The 11,041-nt window shown below is 34.7% G+C and overlaps 1 long non-coding RNA gene across 1 annotated transcript; it reads right to left on the bottom strand.

Annotated features, from left to right (window-relative positions):
- Window positions 1-9,977: 9,977 nt before the first annotated feature.
- Window positions 9,978-10,743, bottom strand: LOC123690565. Its single transcript, XR_006751184.1, has 2 exons — window positions 10,481-10,743; window positions 9,978-10,098 (listed from the first exon to the last, which is right to left on the bottom strand). It is a non-coding gene; the product is annotated as an uncharacterized LOC123690565 (long non-coding RNA).
- Window positions 10,744-11,041: the final 298 nt, after the last annotated feature.

Below are 11,041 nucleotides of genomic sequence, written 5' to 3'. Positions count from 1 at the left end.
TCTTGCTGAGACTGAAGACTGCATTGTTCCCGGTCGATCAATGAATCTCCATGCTTTTGAAAAAGTAGCTGAAGTCGCTTATGAAGTTATCACATCTTTGGAGAAACATAATTTGATAGAACAAGTTGAGCATTAGTGTGAAAGACGTCATTCAAGGATGTTTAAGCGTGCAAAAAGTCCTTTGCACACACAAAAACAAATGCTGGAGCCATGTGATTCAACTGATAATGATTCGTCTGATGAAATACCAACAAAAGATCGTTTAATATTTAATGCTCTTGCTGAGACTGAAGACTGCATTGTTCCCGGTCGATCAATGAATCTCCATGCTTTTGAAAAAGTAGCTGAAGTCGCTTATGAAGTTATCACATCTTTGGAGAAACATAATTTGATAGAACAAGTTGAGCATTAGTGTGAAAGACGTCATTCAAGGATGTTTAAGCGTGCAAAAAGTCCTTTGCACACACAAAAACAAATGCTGGAGCCATGTGATTCAACTGATAATGATTCGTCTGATGAAATACCAACAAAAGATCGTTTAATATTTAATGCTCTTGCTGAGACTGAAGACTGCATTGTTCCCGGTCGATCAATGAATCTCCATGCTTTTGAAAAAGTAGCTGAAGTCGCTTATGAAGTTATCACATCTTTGGAGAAACATAATTTGATAGAACAAGTTGAGCATTAGTGTGAAAGACGTCATTCAAGGATGTTTAAGCGTGCAAAAAGTCCTTTGCACACACAAAAACAAATGCTGGAGCCATGTGATTCAACTGATAATGATTCGTCTGATGAAATACCAACAAAAGATCGTTTAATATTTAATGCTCTTGCTGAGACTGAAGACTGCATTGTTCCCGGTCGATCAATGAATCTCCATGCTTTTGAAAAAGTAGCTGAAGTCGCTTATGAAGTTATCACATCTTTGGAGAAACATAATTTGATAGAACAAGTTGAGCATTAGTGTGAAAGACGTCATTCAAGGATGTTTAAGCGTGCAAAAAGTCCTTTGCACACACAAAAACAAATGCTGGAGCCATGTGATTCAACTGATAATGATTCGTCTGATGAAATACCAACAAAAGATCGTTTAATATTTAATGCTCTTGCTGAGACTGAAGACTGCATTGTTCCCGGTCGATCAATGAATCTCCATGCTTTTGAAAAAGTAGCTGAAGTCGCTTATGAAGTTATCACATCTTTGGAGAAACATAATTTGATAGAACAAGTTGAGCATTAGTGTGAAAGACGTCATTCAAGGATGTTTAAGCGTGCAAAAAGTCCTTTGCACACACAAAAACAAATGCTGGAGCCATGTGATTCAACTGATAATGATTCGTCTGATGAAATACCAACAAAAGATCGTTTAATATTTAATGCTCTTGCTGAGACTGAAGACTGCATTGTTCCCGGTCGATCAATGAATCTCCATGCTTTTGAAAAAGTAGCTGAAGTCGCTTATGAAGTTATCACATCTTTGGAGAAACATAATTTGATAGAACAAGTTGAGCATTAGTGTGAAAGACGTCATTCAAGGATGTTTAAGCGTGCAAAAAGTCCTTTGCACACACAAAAACAAATGCTGGAGCCATGTGATTCAACTGATAATGATTCGTCTGATGAAATACCAACAAATGATCGTTTAATATTTAATGCTCTTGCTGAGACTGAAGACTGCATTGTTCCCGGTCGATCAATGAATCTCCATGCTTTTGAAAAAGTAGCTGAAGTCGCTTATGAAGTTATCACATCTTTGGAGAAACATAATTTGATAGAACAAGTTGAGCATTAGTGTGAAAGACGTCATTCAAGGATGTTTAAGCGTGCAAAAAGTCCTTTGCACACACAAAAACAAATGCTGGAGCCATGTGATTCAACTGATAATGATTCGTCTGATGAAATACCAACAAATGATCGTTTAATATTTAATGCTCTTGCTGAGACTGAAGACTGCATTGTTCCCGGTCGATCAATGAATCTCCATGCTTTTGAAAAAGTAGCTGAAGTCGCTTATGAAGTTATCACATCTTTGGAGAAACATAATTTGATAGAACAAGTTGAGCATTAGTGTGAAAGACGTCATTCAAGGATGTTTAAGCGTGCAAAAAGTCCTTTGCACACACAAAAACAAATGCTGGAGCCATGTGATTCAACTGATAGTGATTCGTCTGATGAAATACCAACAAAAGATCGTTTAATATTTAATGCTCTTGCTGAGACTGAAGACTGCATTGTTCCCGGTCGATCAATGAATCTCCATGCTTTTGAAAAAGTAGCTGAAGTCGCTTATGAAGTTATCACATCTTTGGAGAAACATAATTTGATAGAACAAGTTGAGCATTAGTGTGAAAGACGTCATTCAAGGATGTTTAAGCGTGCAAAAAGTCCTTTGCACACACAAAAACAAATGCTGGAGCCATGTGATTCAACTGATAATGATTCGTCTGATGAAATACCAACAAAAGATCGTTTAATATTTAATGCTCTTGCTGAGACTGAAGACTGCATTGTTCCCGGTCGATCAATGAATCTCCATGCTTTTGAAAAAGTAGCTGAAGTCGCTTATGAAGTTATCACATCTTTGGAGAAACATAATTTGATAGAACAAGTTGAGCATTAGTGTGAAAGACGTCATTCAAGGATGTTTAAGCGTGCAAAAAGTCCTTTGCACACACAAAAACAAATGCTGGAGCCATGTGATTCAACTGATAATGATTCGTCTGATGAAATACCAACAAAAGATCGTTTAATATTTAATGCTCTTGCTGAGACTGAAGACTGCATTGTTCCCGGTCGATCAATGAATCTCCATGCTTTTGAAAAAGTAGCTGAAGTCGCTTATGAAGTTATCACATCTTTGGAGAAACATAATTTGATAGAACAAGTTGAGCATTAGTGTGAAAGACGTCATTCAAGGATGTTTAAGCGTGCAAAAAGTCCTTTGCACACACAAAAACAAATGCTGGAGCCATGTGATTCAACTGATAATGATTCGTCTGATGAAATACCAACAAAAGATCGTTTAATATTTAATGCTCTTGCTGAGACTGAAGACTGCATTGTTCCCGGTCGATCAATGAATCTCCATGCTTTTGAAAAAGTAGCTGAAGTCGCTTATGAAGTTATCACATCTTTGGAGAAACATAATTTGATAGAACAAGTTGAGCATTAGTGTGAAAGACGTCATTCAAGGATGTTTAAGCGTGCAAAAAGTCCTTTGCACACACAAAAACAAATGCTGGAGCCATGTGATTCAACTGATAATGATTCGTCTGATGAAATACCAACAAAAGATCGTTTAATATTTAATGCTCTTGCTGAGACTGAAGACTGCATTGTTCCCGGTCGATCAATGAATCTCCATGCTTTTGAAAAAGTAGCTGAAGTCGCTTATGAAGTTATCACATCTTTGGAGAAACATAATTTGATAGAACAAGTTGAGCATTAGTGTGAAAGACGTCATTCAAGGATGTTTAAGCGTGCAAAAAGTCCTTTGCACACACAAAAACAAATGCTGGAGCCATGTGATTCAACTGATAATGATTCGTCTGATGAAATACCAACAAAAGATCGTTTAATATTTAATGCTCTTGCTGAGACTGAAGACTGCATTGTTCCCGGTCGATCAATGAATCTCCATGCTTTTGAAAAAGTAGCTGAAGTCGCTTATGAAGTTATCACATCTTTGGAGAAACATAATTTGATAGAACAAGTTGAGCATTAGTGTGAAAGACGTCATTCAAGGATGTTTAAGCGTGCAAAAAGTCCTTTGCACACACAAAAACAAATGCTGGAGCCATGTGATTCAACTGATAGTGATTCGTCTGATGAAATACCAACAAAAGATCGTTTAATATTTAATGCTCTTGCTGAGACTGAAGACTGCATTGTTCCCGGTCGATCAATGAATCTCCATGCTTTTGAAAAAGTAGCTGAAGTCGCTTATGAAGTTATCACATCTTTGGAGAAACATAATTTGATAGAACAAGTTGAGCATTAGTGTGAAAGACGTCATTCAAGGATGTTTAAGCGTGCAAAAAGTCCTTTGCACACACAAAAACAAATGCTGGAGCCATGTGATTCAACTGATAATGATTCGTCTGATGAAATACCAACAAATGATCGTTTAATATTTAATGCTCTTGCTGAGACTGAAGACTGCATTGTTCCCGGTCGATCAATGAATCTCCATGCTTTTGAAAAAGTAGCTGAAGTCGCTTATGAAGTTATCACATCTTTGGAGAAACATAATTTGATAGAACAAGTTGAGCATTAGTGTGAAAGACGTCATTCAAGGATGTTTAAGCGTGCAAAAAGTCCTTTGCACACACAAAAACAAATGCTGGAGCCATGTGATTCAACTGATAGTGATTCGTCTGATGAAATACCAACAAAAGATCGTTTAATATTTAATGCTCTTGCTGAGACTGAATACTGCATTGTTCCCGGTCGATCTATGAATCTCCGTGCTTTTGAAACAGTAGCTGAAGTCGCTTCTGAAGCATTTTTGTCATGCACGAATCGGAACACAAATGACATAGAAAAAGAATACTGGGACCTCGTCTTGTCGAGGACAAAGCATGTCTGTGTTGATGCAGCTTCCATAGATACGGGTGCTGCGGATTGGTGGCGGTTGGTGGTTTTCCAAATAATGATTCAACCGACCATAATAATACATTTTGGAACTTGAAGGTGAGCGATCATTTTGAAACTCAATATTCTTTATAAGTTTATCGAATTTTAATATTTAAAGAAAATTATATTAAATGTTATATATTTTACTAACACCGTAGTAATTAATCAAAGAACGTTACAATTATATCAAAATATTGTAACGTATGTACTAAGGAGTCAAAAATATAGAAATATAATATTTCATAGTGTTTTTATGTGTATTATTAAAAAATTTGTGGTAGATTATGGATGGATTAAATTATATTTAAAATCGTGTAACGAGTGTAACTCAAAAACTAACTTATTACATATTAAGACATTAAACTTCATTCTCAACATATATTTGCTATGTTAAAACCGATAAAATATTTTTCTTTCAGACAATATTCAAGAATGCGTGGACGTTCTGCTGCTAATACCCTCAGAAACATGAAAAAGTCAATCAAGACTGACTGATGAATAAAGGGTTTTTTGCAACATTTATATTGATATGATTATTCTGTTTTGTAATAAGGAAATATATGATTAATAATTAAATTTTGGTTTTCATTTTACACACAGTTATTTTTACGAATTAGAAAACAAAAGCAAAATGGTTTTGTATGTATGTATGTATTATACAGAAGACGCAATACTTGTCGTACAAGAGTCGTACTGGGCTATTTTCTACTTTAAAAAGTAAAAAAAATCGGACGTCGAACCTCATTTAGTTCGTTGTGAAAGAAATATATTTTTATTTGTTTTGTTTGTGCCTAGTTCTATCTAATTAAGCCAGCCTAGCTCCTTTCAGTAGCTCGAAAGTCTCCTAACTGCTCCAAGGCTTTCTATGCATTTGGAAGCCCAAGCATGTATTCATGGGGCATGCACTATAATACTATAATATAATAATGTAGTTCATAATTGTCTGACAAGAAAATAAACGATTTACATCTGAGAAAAATCTGCTGTATACAGACGTAATGCTCTGTAGGGAAATTTTTGTCTAAAACTGCTGAACTGATTTTGATAGTGTGTTCCAAATATTTTTTTTATTGTAAAGATGCTTAACAAAACGATGTTTCAAAACTAATGTTGCTAATAAAATTTCATAAGACCAAACATGCTATAGGTTCAGAGATGCATTATATGTATGTAGAAACTTTAACTGATACCTATTAATAAGCATTGATCTGTCTTCTGTTTGACACTTCGATTTATGGTCAATTCTTGTCATACTTAACACTAACTTACTGTATGTCAAAAAACGTATTGGATACGCCATACTGCATACATTACACCTATGGAGTTAAGACGGTTTATCTGATAATAGTAATGGTGAGATTTAATTATTTTAACGTAATTTCCTGTAAAGTTATAAAATAAATAATGTAGGAGGTAGTAGAAAGGCATAAGTAAGGTAAGTACTTTGTTTTTTATTCCGGAAAAGCGAACGGTCCCTACTAATAAATATTTATTCCTTGAACTCTGAAGAATGTTTTATGGAGACAAAAATTGGAAACATCATACGATTTTCCATAAGTATGTGGCTACTAAAAAGGTAGGCTAAGTGAAGAAAGTCACATTCGCAGAGACATCTAATGGCTGTCTTCAAGATTTTGGCCAAAAGAAGGTCGAATCAGTTACCCCCGCGTCGTTGAGACCGAAGTCTCTTTCATTCTCTGGCATTAGATATCAGTGTATATATTATGGATTGCTTTGTCGCTTCAAACATATTGGTGGCGAGTATTTAGAGCGGCTATCTCACCAACACCGCTTACGGCTGTAGCTATGGACCCTCCGTTAAGGCTAACGAAAAACTTAAATAGATCCCTCAAAAAAACGCGCGATCAAATCACATTTTCCTAAACAAAACAGCGGATTGGGAACGAGTTTTATATTTTTTATCGAAATTTTGTTTTGGTATGAATTAAATATTATAGAACATATAAGAATTGTATTATAAAGATCAGAGGAAAATGTGGAAAACGCTATCTGGGCGAGTGAAATTTAGACTTCAATTTTTATTTGGAACAGCCCCATCTGAGTAAGAATGAAGGCATTAATTGTGCGTTTTGGCGGGAACAAAAAAATTAAGGATATCATACCACAGACCACATTACACTAGCTATAAATAGAAGAAATTATTTTTTAAACACTTTGCTTACAGTTAAAATAACTAGGAGTATTATTATTATTTTCTAATAGAACAGGGGGTAAATGGGTCTCGAGGCTCACCTGTTGATAAGGGATACCGCCGCCCATGGACAGTCTCAACGCCAGAGGGCTCGCGAGTGCGTTGCCGGCCTTTTAAGAATTGGTACGCTCTTTTCTTGAAGGACCCTAGGTCGAGGTCGAATTGGTTCGGAAATATTTCAGTGGGCAGCTGGTTCTACACACAGTATGTGGGGGTGCGTGGCATAAACTGCCTGCACTTTGTGGTATATAAACAACACAAACAAAAACAAGCTATATCCAAAAATTTCAATGCTATACAGGCCCCATGTTGAACAATAAGCTTAATAAAATACTAAATATTTATCCCCTTAATACCTGTCAATGCAAAAAAACTAGAAGAATGGCTAAAAACTCGAAAATATAATGAAGTAGAAGACTTGTTTCTTAATATAAAGTAATAAAATTAGGTTTTTAATTTTTTCTTTTTCAATTTCTTACTTCAGACTTAATAATAATATATCGTTGTAAATTTAATATAAAAACACAATCTTTATAATAAATATTAGTTTCCATACTAAACAACGATACTAACTTCATCTCATATCCAAGTTCACTCATTCACAAGATTTAAAATAAAAATATTTTGTTCGAAGTTCACACTTACACCAATCTAACTAACTACAACAATTTAAATTTGATTCCACCTCCATTTGGTTAAATGAACAAAAATAAACGTCAAATGGCAAACAGTTTGGCCAATTTCTTGATGACACTGGAAGAAACTAGCGTTTAAGGTACAGACTAGGCCTAGTTTAAACGCTAGTGCTCATAGATGTATATTATATTATATAAGGTTGACCACAATGAATGTTGTAATATATGTTATGTGGTATTTGTTTTGGGTCAAATAAAGAAACTTTTTTTTTTTTTTTTTTTTTATAAACTGCCTTGAAAAACGCTCAGTTCTGTAACGGCGGACGTCGGGGTGATACGGGTGTTTTAGAATTTCGTATTCTGCCTCGACGTCCGATGATGAAACTCAGCTGCAGGTAATTATCCAAACAACTCCTTTGAACACTCTCCATTGTAAATGTGGTAGAAGATGCAGAGTGACCCCACATCTCCACGTAACGCCAAAGGATCAAGCCGCTCGGAGAGAGATTGGCTGTCGACGATTCGAACCGCTCTTCCTCGTATATGGTCAAGTGGAAGGAGCTGGTACTGGGGAGCCTCCGCCCAGAGGTGAGAACAGAACTTCATGTGGGCCCGAATTTGCGCTTAATATAGTTCCAAGCGATGGCTGTGGCTTTTAGAAGAGTGTTTTCGAAAACAGTACCGACACACATGCAAACTTGTGTCTTCTTAGGTTAAATTGGACTACGTTTAGTTTGCCCCAGTCTGAGACAGTGTATACAGACAATTTTGCAAGAGATATTGTGTATTGTAATGACCTTTTTGTTAATTATTCGTTTTTATAAAACAAGAAGGATTCTGATTAGGATAAGATAATGTTAAATTTAAATATGTACAGAGAAAGGTGACTGCATAATATATACTATATAAAACATATTATATTATATTAGGTACTAAGCGACGTGTTATCATTGGTGTAAGAGTTATATGTAATATGTAATATACTAAAATAAGTGTAATACCCTATTTCGTTATTTTTATTATCTTTCACTGTGTCCGATAAATACTTATTTATCGGATATTTATATTTATATAAAAAGCAATTTTCAATGTGAAACTTCTGATTTCGTTTGACCAATTCAGGCAGAACCACGCTCTTCAAAGCAGAACTGATCTGTCAAGGACCATCAACAATAGTCTGATAGGAGGCTCGTCTGACGTTAAATGGTATCACCCATTCATAATAAAAAATTATTTGTGACATCATTATCATTTTTCCCTTATGCGCCAAAAGAAGTTAGTATAACTTCAAAAACTAAACAGCGACGTCTTGTAGTATTATTGAATTTACATAATATCACTGACACGCATTTTCTTTGCCCAACACTTTTCTCCTTCGCTTTTGACCTCTTTACATACATGAACATTAACAATCTGAAAAATCTTCTCAACTTGTCCAATCCTGAAGTATTCCTGTACAACAGTAGTTTTGTTATAAAATAAAAAAAATAGTATGCAGCTGCTAAAACGTAGGCATATTTGCTGGGACAGCTAGTTTAATTAATGGTTTTCTTCAAGATTTTGACCAAAAGAGGGTCAAATCAGTTACCACCGCGATGTTGAGACCGAAGTCTCTTTCATTTTCTGGTTTTAGAACTTAGTGTATAATATATTGATTGCTTTGTCGCTTCAAACATATTGGTGGCGAGTACTTAGAGCGGCTTTCTCACCAACACCGCTTACGGCTGTAGCTATGGACCCTCCGATAAGGCTAACGAAAAACTTGAATAGATCCCTCAAAAAACGCTCGATCAAATCCCATTTTCGTAAACAAAACGGCGGATTGGGAACGATTTTTTATTTTTATCGAAATATTGTTTTGATATAAGTTGAATATTATAGAAAATATAAGGATTGTTTCATAAAGATCAGAGGAAAATGTGGAAAACGCTATCTGGGCGAGTGAAATTCAGACTTCATTTTTCATTTGGAATAGCCCCACCTGTGTGAGAATGTAGGCATTAATTGTGGGTTTTGGCGGGAACATAAAATTTAAGCTTGTCAGATCACAAATCACATTACTTTCCTTACTGTTAAATATCTGACTTAAATAACTAGGAAAATCATATATTTTTAAAAATAAATTCTAGAATGTCAGCCATTGATATACAAAAAACCCAAGATGCACAGTCTCGAATAAAAGTAACGCTCGAAAGTGCCCCGAAAATATTTCTGTCTCTTTCTATAAGTTACAAGCATATATTATTGCAAAATCAACCTTACGCGAATTGTTTAAAGTTGTTATTACAACGCAGTGTACTTAAACCAATAAAATTTTACAACCGACCGTGGTCGGTAGGACAAGGTATTGAGTCGAACATGACTTTTTTTTCATTATACATTACTATTTAGTATTTTAAGAGTTTGTTAAATTGTGTTTTAAACACATAAATATACTTTTATTTGTGCATAAATATGTTTTGGGTAGCCTATGGGTATATCAAAAAAACAAATAATAAATGTTAAAATTCTGATTCTAAAACTGGTAGGAGATTTGAATTTCTTTTCAATTTCTAAATTAAACATTGAACCCGTAGGACACACTTCAGTATCACCGCCATCATCCGGTATTTCAATCTGTAAGCAATATCAAAATATTATTGCGTTGAACGTTAAAAAAATGTTAAATTGGCTACCTCCTGACCACTTTATTAGCGTAAATATATTTGTCAAAAACTACACACAAAAAAGTTCAATAGTACATAAATTTATTTATAAAAAAAACACAAATAAAAATAATCGACTCCACTTATTAGAACAGGGTCATTTTTATAATGCGACTAAAATAAAAAGAAGACTAATGCGTTGTTCTAACACTGAACAAGCAGCCATTGAAGTTGGCCATATAGAGTTTGTGGGTTAAATGATGTTTTTAGAATAAATAAATAAAAATCACATATTGCTTGTTATAATCAGTCTTAAAAACAACATAAACTAATCAATAAAGATTTTTACTTACCGAAAATACGATATCCCATCCTTTTTTAGCCTTCTTGACGTAATATTTTTACAATTTCTCAGAGAACACTTTGACATTTTTAACGTCTGCTCCCAGACGCGAGCGACGCGAGACTATTTGAAATGAGCGCACATTGCATAATTTAGAATGTTGCGCTCATTTTTTGAGGACGTTTTTTAGACGTTGAGTGTGCATCTTGGGTTTTTGTATATCAATGATGTCAGCGCCATATTTTGACTGTTATAGCATGTTATGTGCATTTCCATTTCATCTAATCAACTGATAGTTTCATGTTTTCTTTTCTTATCCTAAGTAAGACCATTCTTCCTAATACATATACCTATTTCTTTAGCTTTTCTGTCTGTTCCCCTTCATACCAATATTTATTTACTTCTTCGAGATTTAAATCCCCTTGTATATATGTAGTATTATAAGTATGTTTTTTGTAAACAACAACATTAAACTATGATTTTTTTGTTCCCTTATGTAATTATACTGATTTTTTTGTAAATTTAATGCGCTTTCAATTATTTATGTTATGCCGCGATTGGTTTCCTTAGT

This window comes from Pieris rapae, chromosome Z, assembly GCF_905147795.1.
Source record: "Pieris rapae chromosome Z, ilPieRapa1.1, whole genome shotgun sequence".
Classification (NCBI taxonomy): Eukaryota; Metazoa; Arthropoda; class Insecta; order Lepidoptera; family Pieridae; genus Pieris; species Pieris rapae.
The sequence above is the reverse complement of the archived record's forward strand: the minus strand, read 5'-3'. Positions and strand labels throughout refer to the sequence as shown.